The 17,011-nt window shown below is 36.8% G+C and overlaps 1 long non-coding RNA gene across 1 annotated transcript; it reads left to right on the top strand.

Moving 5' to 3' along the window:
• The first annotated feature begins 2,418 nt into the window (after positions 1-2,418).
• On the top strand, positions 2,419-15,417 carry LOC144227804 (uncharacterized). The gene is made up of 3 exons (XR_013334051.1): positions 2,419-2,471; positions 3,052-3,148; positions 15,244-15,417. It is a non-coding gene; the product is annotated as an uncharacterized LOC144227804 (long non-coding RNA).
• The last annotated feature ends 1,594 nt before the right edge of the window (positions 15,418-17,011 follow it).

The raw sequence follows: 17,011 nt of genomic DNA, 5'->3' as shown, positions 1-17,011 counted from the left end.
ATTGCCTCTTCATCTCTGTTTATTTCTTTCTAATTCTTTATCTCTGTAGCAAGGGTCTCACTGATGTCTTCCATTTTTTTCAAGTCCAGTGAGTATCCTTATGATCAATTGCTTTAAATTCTCCATCAGGTATGTTACTTATATCTGTTTAGTGTAGATCTCTGGCCATGACCTTATCTTTTTCTTTCTTTGGAATAGATTCCTGTGTCATCTCATATGCCTAAGTATCTGGCTGCTTCTGTGTATTAGAAACTCCAGATGTCTTCTTTTGNGACAACTACATATCCGTATAGTGGGAGGAAATGAACCTTCATCCTTGTTTCCCACAATAAACAAATGTTTACAGAAAATGGATCACGGAAGTAAATATAAGAGCTAAAACAATAAATCTTTAGGAAGGAAACAGGAAAAAAATCTTGATAATATTGGGTTAGGCAAGAGTTTCTAAAACAGCAAACACAAAACAGAATACAAGAAAAATGGATAAAAGGGCATTCTCTGAGGTTAAAATAGTTTGCCCTTTAAAAGACTTAGTTAACAAAAGATAATATCAGGGGCATCTTGTTAGTTCAGTCAGTTAAGCATCCAACTCTTGTTATCAGATCAGGTCCTGATCTCCCAGTGGTAAGATCAAGCCCCATATCAGGCTCTGTGCTGAACGTAGAGCCAACTTGGGATTCTCTCTTTCCCTCTCTCTGCCCTCCCTACTCTTTCTTTCTCTCTCTCTCAAAATAAATAAATAAACATTTAGAAAAGAAGAAAATATCAAGCCACAGAATGGGAGAAAACTTTGCAAGACTTGTATCCAGAATATATAAAGAACACTTAAGTGTAAAAAAAAAAAAAAAGACAAAACAGGAAGAAGATTTGAGGAGACATTTCACAAAAGAAGATATCAAGTGATCGATAAGCACATAAAAATGTTCAAAATCATTCATTACGAGAGAAATGCAAATTAAAACCACAATGAGGTACCACTGCACTCACTCACATGACTGACAATACCAGTGTTAACAAAACATGGCCAACTGGCATTCACAAACACTGCTGGCAAGAATGCAACCTTAAAATGATGTAGTCACTTTAGAAAATGTAGCTAACCAAGAGCACTTCTGTGGCTCAGTCATTAAGTGTCCAATTTCGGCTCAGGTCATGATCTCACAGTTTGAGTTCAAGCCCCACATCAGGCTCTGTGCTGACAGCTCAGAACCTGAGCCTGCTTCAGATTCTGTGTCTCCTTCTCTTTCTGTCCCTCTACTACTTGTGCTCTGTTTCTCTCTTTCAAATATAAATAAACACTTAAAACTATTTTTTTTTAAATAAAATGTAGCTAACTGGAACAGAATTTGTTTTCCAAATTTCCCTGAAAGACTCCAGACTCATTTTTACACGGTAACTATACATTAAAAGAGAAGTGCCCATCTCATAAACTAGTTTGAAGAAGGGAAAAAAGAGAGAACAACCGATTTCCTTTGTTTGTTTGTTTTCTTTCTTTTTTTAATATTATTATTTATTTCTAGGAGAGAGAGAAAGAGACAACGTGAGCAGGGGAGGGTCAGANATCCCAATTTGCCCATGGGACTAGATATAAATCGAACATAAGAGGAAAAATCCTAGGACCTATAATGCAAATGCAAGTGAGGTGGTGTTGATTTATTTATGGGACAGATGTCAGGAAAATATCATAGATTATGATATAGCAAATTGTTCAGATCTCGGAACCTGTATGATGTGGCTTGCTGAGCAGCAGAATTACTGTTTTTCCTCTATCAGGAAGTTGTTTGAGGGAGTAGCTGGGGTCAAATCTTGCTGAGTGCCATAGATAACCTTCAACCATTTATTGGGTACAATTTATACCTGGTGAATTCCTCACCTGACCACCAGTCATTCTTACCACATTGAACACATTTCCTATAAGAAACCTAACGGGGATGTCAAGCAGCCTAAATAACGCAAATATATCTTTTATCTCTGTAATTCTCTTATCTTTAGAATGGTTTATAAATTCTTTGAGTAGAGCTGACTCTGAGCTTCATTTTTGCCAGTCCTCATAGATGTATCCCTTAGGACATGGCCTCTAAAGTTTCAGATATGAAAGCCTGTGCTCTTTCTAATATATGGCACTAACTCTAGGCTGGAATGTAAAAAGGACATTAGAAAAAGCACAATAATGAGGAATACAACTCCTTTTTTGGATGGGAGATATTTGACTGCTAACAGCTTTTTAAACTCCTCTTTCGCTCTTTCCCTTTAACTCATATCTGGGTAAACTGATGAGAAAGCCCTGATGTTCCCACATTTGGCATCAGCAGATATTCAAATCACACACACCATTGCCAAGTTACAGGAACTCTTACCCAGCCCCACCCCTAACCAGAATAAAACCCCAGACCAGTTTCCTTTCCTTGCTCTTCAGACATTTCAGACATCTTCGAAAGGCCTTCCCTATTCTCTGCAGAGACATCAATTATGTAAGTAATAAACCTTTGCATTCAATGTGTGTGTGTGTGTATGTGAGAGAGAGAAAGGGGGAGAGAGAGAGAGAGAGAGGGAGGGAGGGAGACAGAGAGAGAACGAAAGAACGAATGGGGTAGGGGAAGAGAGAGAGGGAGACATAGAATCAGCGGCAGGCTCCAGGGTCTGAACTGTCAGCATAGAGCCCAGTGTTGTATGCCATGTTGTTAATTTTAGCCATTGTGACAGGTGTGAGGTGATATCTCATTGTAGTTTTGATTTGCATTTCCCTGATAATGATTGACGTTGAATATCTTCTCATGCATCTATTGGCCATCTGTATGTCTTCTTTGGAAAAATGTCTATTCGTGTCTTCTGCCCATTGTTTTAACTGGAGTATTTGGTTTATGGGTGTTATGTTTTATAACTTCTTTATCTTGGAAACCAATTCTTTACCATATATGTCATTTGCAAATATCTACTCCCAATCCATAGGTTGTCTTTTAGTTTTGTTGATTGTTTCCTTCATTGTGTAGAAGTGCTTTATCTAGATGAACTTCAAATAGTTTATTTTTGCTTTTCTTTCCTTGGTCTCAGGAGACATATCCAGAAAGAAGTTGCTATGGCCAATGTGGAAGAGATTGCTGCCTGTGTTCTACTCTAGGATTTGGATGGTTTCCTGTCTCACATTTAGGTATTTAATCCATTTTGAATTTATTTTTATGGATAGTGTAAGAAGCGGTCCAGTTTCATTCTTTTGCATGTTGTTTTCCAGTTTTCCCAACACCATTTGTTGAAGACTTTCCCTTTGTGTATTCATTCCTCCTTTGTTGAAGATTAATTGGCCATATAATTTTCAGTTTATATCTGAGTTTTCTGTTCTCTTCCATTGATGTATGTGTCTTTTTATGTGTTTGCCAGCACCATACTGTCTTGATCACTACAGCTTTGTAATATAAATTGAAGTCCAGAATTGTGATGCCACCAGTTTACTTTTCTCTTTCAAGACTGCTTTGGCTATTTGGGGTTTTTTGTTGTGCCATACAAATTATTGGATAGTTTGTTCTATCTCTGTTAAAAATGCTTGTGGAATATTCATAGGGATTGCGTTAAATGTGTAGATTGTTTTGGGTAGTACAGACAATTTACCTGTATTTATTCTTCCAAATCATGAGCACGGAATGTTTTTCCATTTCTTTCTGTTCTCTTCAATTTCTTTTTTGTCTGTTTGTTTGTTGTTTGTTGTTGTTTTTTAAGTAGACCCCATGCTCAGCGTGGAGTCCAATGTGGGGTTTGAACTCATGACCCTGAGATCAAGACCTGAGCTAAGTTCAAGAGCCAGACACTTAATCGACTGAGCAACCCGGGAGCCCCCTCTTCAATTTCTTTCATCAGTGTTTTATATTCAGAGTACAGATCTTTCACCACTTTGGTTAGGCTTATTTCTAGGTATCTTATCGTTTTTGGTGCAATTTTAAGTGGAATTAATTCCTTGATTTCTCTTTCTGCTGTTTCATTATTGGTGTACAGAAATGCAACCGATTTCTGTACACTGACTTTGTATCCTGCAAGTTTACTGAATTTGTGTAGGTATTTTCTGGTGGAGTCTTAAGGGTTTTCTATATAGAGTATCGTATTATCTATAAATGCTGGAAATTTTACTTTTTCCTTATCAATTTAGATGCAATTTTATTACTTCTTTTTGTCTAATTGCTGAGGCTAGGACTTTCAGTACTATGATTAATAACAGTGGTGAGGGTACACATCCTTGTCTTATTCCTGACCATAAGGAAAAGCTCCACTTTTCTCTCATTGAGGATAATATTAGCTGTGGTTTTTCATAAGGCCTTTATTATGCTGAGGTACGTTCCCCCCATCACTACTTTGTTGAAGGTTTTTATCATGAATGGATGTTGTACTTTGTGAAATGCTTTTTCTGCATCTATTGAGAGGATCATATGGTTCTCTATTAATGTATTATATCACATTGATTGATTTGTAAATATTAAACAACTCTTGTAGCCCAGAAATAAATCCTAGTTGATCATGGTGAATGATTCTTTTAATGTACTATTAGATTTGATTTGCTAGTATTTTGTTGCGAATTTTTGCACCCATGTTCATCAGGGATGTTGGCCTCTGGTTCTCTTTTTAGTGGAGTCCTCTGTCCCTCTCTCTCTGCCCCTTCCCTGCTGGTTCTTGTTGTCATTCTCTTCCCCTCCCTCTCTCTAAAAATAAACTTAAAAAAAAAGAAACTCTCTTACATTCAGAGTAAATATTGATAGATACGCATTTAGTGCAATTTTATTACTTGCTTTGTCATAGTTTTGGGAGGTTTTCTCTGTTCTTTTGTTATCTTTGTCACTTTTTGTCTCTCTTTCCCAATAAGAGTCCCCTTTAGCATTTCCTGCAGGTTGACTTAGTGGTCATAACCTCCATCAGTTTTTGTTGGTCTGGGAAATTCTTTATATTTCCATCTATTCTGAATAATAGCCTTACTGGATAGAGTATTCTTGGCAGCAAGTTTTTCCCATTCAGCTCATTGAATATATCATGCCACTCGCTTCTGGCTTGCCAAGTTTCTGTGGAGAAATCTGCAACTATCCTTATGGGTGTCACTTTGTAAGTTGACGGCTTCTTTTGTCCTGTTGATTTTAAGATTTTTTTTTTTCTGTATCACAATAGTTTGCAAACTTAACTACAATATATCTTGGTGTTGGCCTCCTTTTGTTGATTTTGATGGGAGTTCTCTGTGACTCCTGGAGGTGAATATATGTTTCTTTACCCAGATTACCGAAGTTTTCAGCAATTATTTACCCAAAAAACAAAAACAAAAACAAAAACAAAAAATAACTTTCTTCCCTCATTTCTCTTCCTTGTTCTTCCTGGACTCCTATAATATGAATGTTACTATGTTTGATGGAGTCATTGAGTCCTCTAAGTCTATTCTCATGATCCATATATTTTTCTCTCTTTTATTCAGCTTATTACTTTCCATTATTCTATCTTCTATATCATTTATTCATTCCTCTGCTTTTTCCATCCTTGTGGTTATGACACCCAGATAGTTTCAAATCTCAATTATTACATTTTACATTTCTGACTATTTTTTCAGTCTCTTATCTCTGTGTGTTAGGGTCTCACTGATGTCTTCCATGCTGTTCTCAAAACCAGCAAGTATACTTATGATTGTTGTTTTAAATGCTCCATCAGGGGGCACCTGAATGGCTGTTGGTTGAGTGTCCAACTCTTGATTTGGCTCAGGTCATGATTTCACAGTTGGTGAGTTCGAACCCCACATCAGGCTCTGTGTTGACAGCATGGAGCCCGCTTGGGATTCTCTCTCTCCCTCTCTCTTTGGCCCTCCCCCCTCTTAAAATAAATAAACTTTAAAACAAACAAACAAACAAACAAACTCCATCAGGCATATTTCTTATATCTGTTTCAATCAGATCTCTGGCTGTGATCTCCTCTTGTTCTTTCTTTTGGGATGAGTTCTCCTATCTCAACATTTTGTCTAGGTGCCTGTCCTCTTCTCTGTGTTAGAAAAGCCTTTTATGTTTCTTGCTTCTGAAAGTAATGACTTTATGAAGAAGAGATCATATAGTGTCCAGGGCCTGGCATTTAAAGGTGTGTATCTGGTGTGTGCGGTGTGCTACTATGTTTTGGCTGCTTTATCCCTCATTCAGTTACTTGTAGAGGCTCACCTTACTTGCAATGGGCAGTGTTTGGACCTTAGCCAGAGTGTGGTGAGTTTTAACTAGGCATGCTCTGATCAGTTTATTAAGTGAGATCTGATGCCACTTCCACTATAACTGAAGCCTTGCAGAACGTGGTGCAGGGTGGGGGTAGGGAGTTCTGCTGACTTTGCAGAAGGGGCCCATTGCACCCATCTTAAGCACACTTGCCCAAGACAAGCAGAAACAGCAGAGTGCAGAGTGGTAGGATGTGGTGCAAGCAGGTTAGTCAGTCAGTCGTGGCACTGTGCTTTTATTAAAGTTTTTTATGCTGGGAGGGGTGGAGATGGGGAGGGAAATGGTGCCAGCCAGCTCCTTTGTCCCCAGAGAGTGGACTATCTATGCTCTCTGCTGTGCTGTCTTCTCTCTGTGCTATCTTCTCTCAAAGAACTTCCAGGAGAGTGAATAATTTCCCCTCATGTCCCCTAATGTTTCCCAAATGACTGTTTCACACTTTGTCTCTAGGTTTCTAGACTGCTGGGACCAGTGCAGTGTTCTTGGGGCTCTATCTTAGCCAAGCTTTCAGACTTTTAAAACTCTAAACTTTAGGAATGTGATGTGGTGGGGGCCTGCCTTGGTCTTCTGGGGGAGTGTCTCTCTGAGCTGGGACAGACAGCTTTGACCCATAACAGCAGTTGCACCTGAGCACAGAGGTGTGGGATTTGGAGGAAAACAGGGTAAAAAGCCAGTGTCTGGGTTGATCACCCTCAATAGGTATCTCTGCTCCTATGCTGAAGGCAGAGAAGGAAAATGGTGCCCACTGGCTCTGTTTTCCTTAAAGAGGCATCTCTGCGAATGCCATCTCTCACAGATGCATTCCAAGAAGAGCCAACAGTCTCTCCTGGTGTGCCTTGGGCAATCCTCAGATTGAGCCATCTACCCCAGGAATTGCTTGTCTGCCTTCTCTCCAGGAGTAGAGCAGTGCCTCAGGTCTCTCTCCCAGCCAAGCATGTCAACCTCTAAAGCTCCAGTCTTTTGAGTCCCACTGGTTGCATGAGCACAAAAATCAGCCTCTCTAGTTTTCCCAGCCAATCCCTTGGGGAAGTTTTCTTGTGCATATCCCTGTGCACCCCACTCTCTCTGGCCTCTCTCTGCAACCCAGGCTCCTTCCCCTCTGCAGCACCCACAATCCATTTCTCCCACAAGTCACATCTCGGCACTTCCTACATAGTTCAGTGTTGCCTCTTCTCTCCCTCTAGTTATACAGTTTGTTCTGTCAATCTCTCAGGTTGATTTCTTGGGTATTCAGAATAATTTGATAGTTATCTACCTATGCTCAAGGGACAAGACAAGAAGGGTCCTACTACTACACTAGCATCTTAGCTCTCCTTAAACCATTTCTTTTCCTAATGCTTAATCATTAGTGCAAAGGAATGCCACTGACTTCTGTATACTGATTTTGTAAACTGCCACTTACTAAAATCAATCATCGTTACAATACCTTTTTGACTGACTCATTGGGATTTCTACATACAAGATCATATTATCAACAAACAGCAACTATTTCACTTCTTCCTTCCTGATTTAGATGTTTTTTATTTCTTTGTCTTGCACAACTGCCGTAGCTAGGACTTCCAGTACTAAATTGAATAGGAGTACTGAGAGTAGGCAACCTAGTCTTGCTCCAGATCTGAAAACAAAATTGTAATTTTTTCCCATTGATTAGAATGTTAGCAGTGGATTTATTATATATGCCCTTTAGTATGTTGAGGTATGTTACTGTTATACCCAATCTGTTAAGGATTTTTACTATTAAAAGATACTGTATTTTATTAAATGTTTTTCTGCATCTATTGAGATAAATGTGTGATTTTTACCTCTCATTTTATTGATGTGATTAACATGATTAATTATTGATGTGATTAATGATTTACATATGTTGAACCGTCCTCACATCCCAGGGATAAGTCTCACTTGGTCATGGTGTATAATCGTTTTAGTGTTTTCTTAAGTTTGGTTTGCTAATGTTTTATTGAGAATTTTTGCATCTATATCAGAGATACTGGTCCATAGTTTTCTTGTGGTATGTTCATCTGGTTTTGATATCAAGGTAATGTTGGTTTTGTAGAATAAGTTTAGAAGTGTTCCCTCTTCCTCAATATTTTGAAAGAGTTTGAGAAGAATTGGTGTTAATTCTGTAAATGTTCGTTAGAATGCTCTAGTGAAACTATCTGGTCCTGGAGTTTTCTGTGTTAGAGATTTTTTAATTACTAGCTCAATCTCTTGGCTGGTGGATATTTTTAAATTTTACATTTCTGGGGCACCTGGGTGGCTCAGTAGGTTACGTGTATGACTTTGGCTCAGGTCAGGATCTCAGGGTTCATGGGTTCGAACCCCTCATCAAGGTTTGTGCTGACGGCTCAGAGCCCGGAGCTTGCTTCAGATTTTGTGTCTCCCTCTCTCTCTCTGCCCCTCCCCCACTTGTATTCTGTTTCTCTTTTTCAGAGATTGAATAAACATTTAAAAAATATATTTTTTAAATTTTCTACTTCTTCCTGATTCAGTCTTGGTAGGTTGTGTGTGTCTAAAAATGTATTCATTTTTTCTAGGTTATGTAATTTGTTGGTATGTAATTTTTCAAAGTAGTCAAATTATTCTCTTTATTTCTATAGTATCAGTTGTAATGTATTCTCTTTCATTTCTAATTTTATTTATTTGAGTCTTCTTTTGTTCTTAGTCTAGTTGAAGGTTTGTCAACTTTATATTTTTGAAGAACTAGTTTTTAGTTTCACTGAACTTTTCTATTATTTTTTGGTATCTATTTCATTTATGTCCACTGATTTTTATTATTTCCTTCCTTCTGCTAATTTTGGACATAATTTTTTCTCTTTTTATAGTTCCTTGACTTGTATTGTTAGGTGTTTATTTGAAACCTTTATAATTTTGTAATAAATTCATCTGTTATGGTAAACTTGTCTTTCAGAGCTGCTTTTGTTGCATTCCACTGATTTTTTTTAAAGCAAAACAACCAACAAAAAGAAAAGTGAAACTGTTTTTCATAAATTCAGGCCCTCTCCACAGAGGGAAGCAGAGTCGGGGCTGGAGTCCATCCTACCAGACTCAAAGAAAGAACCTAATCTACTACCCTCCCTCCAGTCTCCCTGGAGCAAATTAAAGATGAAAGCTTCACTTTAAGGAGGCAAGTAGGTGAAGAAAAAGGAAGAAAATGGGGTAAACAAAGAGATAAATAGACTCAGAAACTAAAATACATATCTATATAAATTAACAAAAATAGTCACAGGCAGGTTAAGACATATTAAGAATACTAGAGTGCCTGGGTGGCTCAGTCTAACTTTGGCTCAGGTCATGATCTCCCAGTTCATTGGTTCAAACCCCATGTCAGACTCTGCAACTGTCAGTGCAGAGCCTGGTTGCTTTCCTCTCTCTGTCCCTCCCCTGCTCATGCTCTTTCTCTCTCTAATAAATAAATAAACTTTAAAAAAAGACGTACTAAGAACACAAATATGAATCTTGCATTTTCACTGTTCTGATAAATAGCTACAGAGGCAGTACATTTTCTAAACAAACAAATAACTTAAGTTAAAAAAATACTTTGTTTGAAAGTACTACTGCAATAAGGGGAAGGAGACCTACAGTAGGGAAAACAATTTAACCACAGAGGTGCAAGCAACCCAAAGGTCAGGCAGAAAGGAATTTTCTTCTATGGGGAAATGTAACAAGGCTAGAAAGAACAGGCTATAGAAGGTTATAAAGGGAGTGGAATAATCAGGCAATGTTTTTACCTGATTTAGTAGTTCAGGGTCTCGAGAAAGGAGATAAACTTAACTGATGTTTAGTTAAATTACAACCACTTTGTTTAGATTGATCAGTGTGGATAAACAGCTCAGCTAATCTTTTATGAGACAAAAATGGGAATTTAAAGTGTATCTATGGCCTCATTATTAGTAAGTTAAAAGGGGAGACATCCATTCATAAGTCTTAACTAAGTCATATAGAGAAGAATGGTTCTTTGTAGTAAACCTTTACTAGACATAAAGGGCTCGTAAAACATTTCTAGATGTAAAGGGCTCAGAAAAATTTAATAATGTTATTATGATTCATGTAAGTATCAGATACAATTGTAAACTCAACCTAGGTATTAACTCAACCTAGAAGTATAATGGAAGTCTTCACAAATAAGGAGAACCGTAAACTGGGTCAGAGTCCAGGGTAAAGAAGATAGGGAAGGGTTCATGTAATATAATGATGTAGGGGAGGGAAATCTTTCTCTTCTTTCCTTGTAGTTTTTTTTTTTTAATAGTTTATTGTCAAATTAGTTTCCACATAACACTCAGTGCTCATCCCCACAAGTGTCCTCCTCCATGCCCATCCCCCCCCTCCCCCCACATCCATCAGTCCTCAGTTTTTGTCAGCATTCAAGAGTCTCTCATGGTTTGCTTCTCTCCCTTTCCCCCACCATTTCCGCCCTTCTTCTTCCCCTTGTTTCCTTGTAGTTTTAAGTTTATTGGTCGGTCTAATAATTAAATTGACAGAAGACAGATTAACAGAAGAAAACGAAATCTAGCTATATATATACAAGAGCCCCACAAAGACATGAAGACTAAAAGCAATCAGGAAATTGAAGCTAGTGAGCTACTGAGAAGTGAGTAGTGGCCTAGGGTTTCAAAGGGAAGAAAGACAATTTACAGGAAGATAAGAATAAATAATTGATAAATAAATGTTTACCATGCAATGCAGATGAGTCTTTTTGATATAAAAAGTTATTTCTGATAATAGCTCTCTTTCTGGCATAAGTCCCCTATTTAAATTCTTTAAGCAATTAAGAAACAAGTAAAAAGCTTCTTCTGGAGTCTACTCATTCTTAATTGCCTTCAGCTCAAAGCAATACACATGCCAAAGTGGCACATTTTGGGGTAGCATATGTTACTGCTCCCCTTCAGTCCTGACTTTGAAACTTCCCCAAGAAGTTTCACAGTCCAGAAGTTGAGATGGGAGGTTGCTGCATTTCCCTCAATTAGTCTCTTAGTCCTGACAATGGGTCACTTTTGTTAAACTCATTTCAGGAGACAGTGGGCTCCCAAAGTTAGGCCTATAATGTACAAGCAATCCTATTTTTAATGAGGCATTTTGTGGAAACAAGAGAAACAATGGTTGATTGGAATACCAGTTTCAGAGTTGTGAAGTCAACCAGTCAAGAATATTTTTAGATGTCAGCAACTTCTAATGCTGTGAGGGCAGGCTGTGGCAGTCTACAAGGTTTTCCTGGTTTACAATTTGAGTGTCTCTGATGGTCTTTCTAAATGCCCCCACAGCAACCGACATGGAATTACCTATATATGAGCTGTTGTGATTTCTTGGAAGTTCATATCAAGTTGTCCAACTTAACCTTGTATAGCCTCTAGAAAAGGATAGTTTCCCAATGATTCCAAGGCAGGAACTGAGAGGAAATTGGAAATGTTAGTTTAGAGAGAGAGAGAACATACAAGCAGGACAGGAACAAAGAGAGAGAGAGAGAAAGAGAGAGAGAGAATCCCTAGCAGGCTCCACACTGCCAGTGTAGAGCTTGTTGTGGGATTCGAACCCATGAACGATGAGATCACAAACTGAGCCAAAGTCAAGAGCTTGATACTTAATCAGCTGAGCCACTCAGGCACCCCTATTTATTTATTTTTTGAGAGAGAGAGAGAGAGAAGGAGGAGGGGGCAGAGAAAGAGGGAGAGAGAATTTTAAGTAGGCTCTGCGCTGACTGAATGGAGCCCAAAATGGGACTTGATCTCATGAACTATGATATCATGACCTGAGCCAAAATCAAGAGTCAGACACTTAATTGACTGAGCCACCCAGCCACCGCCCAGCATAATTTTTAAATTCAACCATACTGTTGCAAGTATGAGTAGTTATTCAATTGTATTGTTGAGTAGCATTTCATTGTATACCATATTATGTTTCTCTATTTACCTACTGATGGACATTTTAGGTATTTCCAATTTGGGGCTATTAAGAAAAAAGCTGCTATCAACTCTATACAGAAATCTTTGTGTGGACATAGATTTTTATTTCTCTTAGATGCATACCTATAAAATGTCGTAGTAGTGTGGCGGGTGCATGTCTAAGCTCATGTGAAATTTCCAAACAATTTTCTAAAGTAGTTCCCATCAACAGTGATGAGAATTCTAATTGCTCTATATTCTCCTAGACACTTTATATTGTCAGTCTTTTTCATTTTAGCCATTCTAATGAAGAGTATTATCTTATTGCAGTTTTTGTTTGCATTTCCCTGATGACTGATGTTGACCAATTTTTCATTTGCTTATTGAACATTAAATGTATTATTTTGTGAATTGTCTGTTCAAGCTTCTTGCCCATCTTAATTACATTCTGTTACATACTGTTGGCCTATAAGAGTCTTTTTATAATCTGGATACCAGTTCATTGTCATACATATACATTGCAAATATTTTCTTCCATTCTTTAGTTTGTCTTTTTTCTATTTTTGAATTGAGGTATAACTGACATTATAACTTTTTAATTTTTCTTTTATTCTTTAATTTTTCTTGATCTTTTTAACGTGTTCTGAAATTAAGTTTGCTAGTATCTTGTTGAGAATTTTTGCATCTATATTCATCAAGGATATTGGTCTATAGTATTCTTGTAGTGTCTTTATCTGGCTTGGGGGTAAAGCTGACCTCACAAAATTAGTTTGAGAGTATTCCTTCCTTTTTATTTTTTGGGGAAGAGTATGAAAGGGTTAGTGTTAATTCCTCTTTAAATGTATGGTAGAATTTACTAGTGAAGACATTTGGTCCCGGGATGTGCTATGTCTAGAGAGTCTGGTTATCAATACAATCTCCTTACTCATTACTTATGTGTTCAGTTTNATGTGAAATTTCCAAACAATTTTCTAAAGTAGTTCCCATCAACAGTGATGAGAATTCTAATTGCTCTATATTCTCCTAGACACTTTATATTGTCAGTCTTTTTCATTTTAGCCATTCTAATGAAGAGTATTATCTTATTGCAGTTTTTGTTTGCATTTCCCTGATGACTGATGTTGACCAATTTTTCATTTGCTTATTGAACATTAAATGTATTATTTTGTGAATTGTCTGTTCAAGCTTCTTGCCCATCTTAATTACATTCTGTTACATACTGTTGGCCTATAAGAGTCTTTTTATAATCTGGATACCAGTTCATTGTCATACATATACATTGCAAATATTTTCTTCCATTCTTTAGTTTGTCTTTTTTCTATTTTTGAATTGAGGTATAACTGACATTATAACTTTTTAATTTTTCTTTTATTCTTTAATTTTTCTTGATCTTTTTAACGTGTTCTGAAATTAAGTTTGCTAGTATCTTGTTGAGAATTTTTGCATCTATATTCATCAAGGATATTGGTCTATAGTATTCTTGTAGTGTCTTTATCTGGCTTGGGGGTAAAGCTGACCTCACAAAATTAGTTTGAGAGTATTCCTTCCTTTTTATTTTTTGGGGAAGAGTATGAAAGGGTTAGTGTTAATTCCTCTTTAAATGTATGGTAGAATTTACTAGTGAAGACATTTNTATTATCTTATTGCAGTTTTTGTTTGCATTTCCCTGATGACTGATGTTGACCAATTTTTCATTTGCTTATTGAACATTAAATGTATTATTTTGTGAATTGTCTGTTCAAGCTTCTTGCCCATCTTAATTACATTCTGTTACATACTGTTGGCCTATAAGAGTCTTTTTATAATCTGGATACCAGTTCATTGTCATACATATACATTGCAAATATTTTCTTCCATTCTTTAGTTTGTCTTTTTTCTATTTTTGAATTGAGGTATAACTGACATTATAACTTTTTAATTTTTCTTTTATTCTTTAATTTTTCTTGATCTTTTTAACGTGTTCTGAAATTAAGTTTGCTAGTATCTTGTTGAGAATTTTTGCATCTATATTCATCAAGGATATTGGTCTATAGTATTCTTGTAGTGTCTTTATCTGGCTTGGGGGTAAAGCTGACCTCACAAAATTAGTTTGAGAGTATTCCTTCCTTTTTATTTTTTGGGGAAGAGTATGAAAGGGTTAGTGTTAATTCCTCTTTAAATGTATGGTAGAATTTACTAGTGAAGACATTTGGTCCCGGGATGTGCTATGTCTAGAGAGTCTGGTTATCAATACAATCTCCTTACTCATTACTTATGTGTTCAGTTTTCTATTTCTTCTGGATTTAGTCTTGGTGGTAGGTATGTTTCTATGAATATATTCATTTCTTTAAGGCTATCCAGTTCATCGGTGTATAATTGTTCATCGTAATCTCTTATGGTTCTTTGGATTTCTGTGCAGGTATAGCATTTCGTGATTTATCCCTTACACACAACACCCAGAGCTCATCACAGCAAGTTGCATCCTTAATATCCATCACTCATTTAACCCTTCCCCCTGCCCACCTCCCTTCCAGTAACTCTGTCTGTTCTCTGTAGTTAAGAGTCTATTTCATGGTTTGCCTCTCTTTTTCCCCACATATTCATGTGTTCTGTTTATTAATATCCATATGAATGAAATTATATGGTATTTGTCCTTCTCTGACTAACATTTCACTTAGCTTACATTCTAGCTCCGCACATCATTGTAAATGGCAAGATTCCTTCTTTTTTTTCTTCTTTCTTTTTTGTTGCCACTGTTGGCTTTAAAACAAACATCAGGCTATCAAACTCATACATATTTCCAAACTCCAACCCTCAGCTTAATGCTCTCTATGCAATCAATTCTGTGTAATACGGAATGCCAAAAGCCAGACTTCAAGTTGCAACTCACCCTGGTAACTAAAAGGCAATCCATGTTGAAAATACCCACAAAGATGTCTTGCCAAAACAAACAAACAAACAAACAAACAAACCAGAAGAAGAAGAAGAAGCAGCAGCAGCAGAAGACGAAGAAGAAGCAGCAGCATCAGAAGAAACAGTGTTAACAAATTATATTTGTTGGAACAATGAAAGGAAGAAATGAGAAAGCCTTGAAGACTTGCATCTTTAGTACATTCACCTTTTTGACTATGTGACTTCTAAGGTCATAACACAGGCTAACTGAGTGTCTTTTCTTCCCACAGCCATGGCCACAGCGAAGTCCACTCCTGATGTGCCCCTGCTCAGAGACAAAAGAACACATGACCTTCAAGAGAAACTGACAGAAGTAGGACTGGCACTCGAGTACTGGTTGCCCATGTTGCAGGAACACCTGGGTGTGACTTGTGCCCAGGCCTTACAACACCTAGAAGAAAAAGACCTCCNTCAGAGAAAGTCATTTTCATAGAAGGAAAACAAAATCATTGCAGACTACTACAAATTTACAAATCTCTGTAGAATAAATATATGCATATTTCATACAATATATAGTTCTTGACTGGAAGCTACCAATAGCCTTTTTTCTTTAATCCTCTGAAACTGTGAGAAAAACTTACTAATCCTCAAATGGAAACATTCATTGAAAGTTCATGATCCCCAAGCGTAGCAATATTTAAAATATTTGTTCTGGAGAGCAATAAAACAGAGACTTCACCAGGATAACGTGTGCATCAATTCAAGAAATGTCATCAAGTAAATATAGAAAACAGAAATCAAATAACTGTTTTTCTCATTTAATCCTCACCCTCTTCTTCCCTGGCATCTTGCTTATATATGTTTAAAAAAAAAGGTTCACAAGAGCTTTGGTATTCAAAGCTTGGTGCTATATACAAGTCTGAGATAAACTGGCTTCTGAAACATAATTTATGACCAGCTAAAAAGGGCCATTTTAATCGAAGCTGTGGACAAGGTCAAATCTGATTAAACCATTGATGATTTAAAAAAAAAAAACCTATTCCTTTAAGAATAAAATATTAAAAACTATACAATTTTATAGGCTCTAATATTTTAATAAGAAATTTGTTTTATACATTCAAGTATCAGGAAATATTTATCTCCACATTAGGTGATAAGTACCTTTTCATACTGTTTAAGTCATAGGGTCATGATCAAATAAAAATGACAACACTCTGAAGCCAATCAAGGACCTAAGAAACAACCATTCTGCAAACCTACAACTTCTAAATAAAATAATGACTTACACTAGGTTCTCAAAGCTGATGATCTAAAGGAATCCTGATACAAGAAGAAAATTTATGGGACATAAGAGGCATCCAGTGGCTTCCACTTAAGACACACTATCTACTCCTCCATAGCCAGTGAAAACAAACAGCATAGGGAACCATAGTCAAAGGGCTGGAATATTCAAAGTTAATAGATTGAGTGATAAGACTCTGCTGTCTTACTCCTTGGAAAGTTTTCCAGAATACTATCAGTTTCAGATAAAATGACCCAGGTCTCCAAAAGAAATCCTGGAACATAAAAATTATAAAGGATAAAGGAAACAGGTATTCTTGAACAGTACAATTTTCCTTTTGTTCTCTGGAAAATAATCTCAGTGAGAGTTGAAAGGACCTACTGATATGATGAAGTTGAAATGGTGATGGAAACAGAATCCCTGCATAGTACTTGTCTCTCAAATCACTGCATCCTAAAAAATTGCAATGTTCAGTTAACATTTGCTGAATGTTTTTTGTATTTGTTTAATGAATCCAAAATAACCTTTAAGAAGTATTATATATCATANTGCGAGCTACCTGTCCCGCATTCAATGGAAATAGGTCTAACTTGGAGAAACATATTCTCATCTCTCTGGCAGAGGAAGAAAATTTTGATAATTACTGGGATTACCTTCATAATTCAGAATCATTTTTCAGGAATTACATTAAAAAGCATGTTGAAACATATTATTCAGACAAAGGAAGTGAAAAAATAAAGTCTTTTTTAAAAACAACTTTAGATGATATGAAGAAT

This window comes from Crocuta crocuta, unplaced genomic scaffold (genome assembly GCF_008692635.1).
Source record: "Crocuta crocuta isolate KB4526 unplaced genomic scaffold, BGI_CrCroc_1.0 scaffold43, whole genome shotgun sequence".
Taxonomy (NCBI): domain Eukaryota; kingdom Metazoa; phylum Chordata; class Mammalia; order Carnivora; family Hyaenidae; genus Crocuta; species Crocuta crocuta.
The sequence above is the reverse complement of the archived record's forward strand: the minus strand, read 5'-3'. Positions and strand labels throughout refer to the sequence as shown.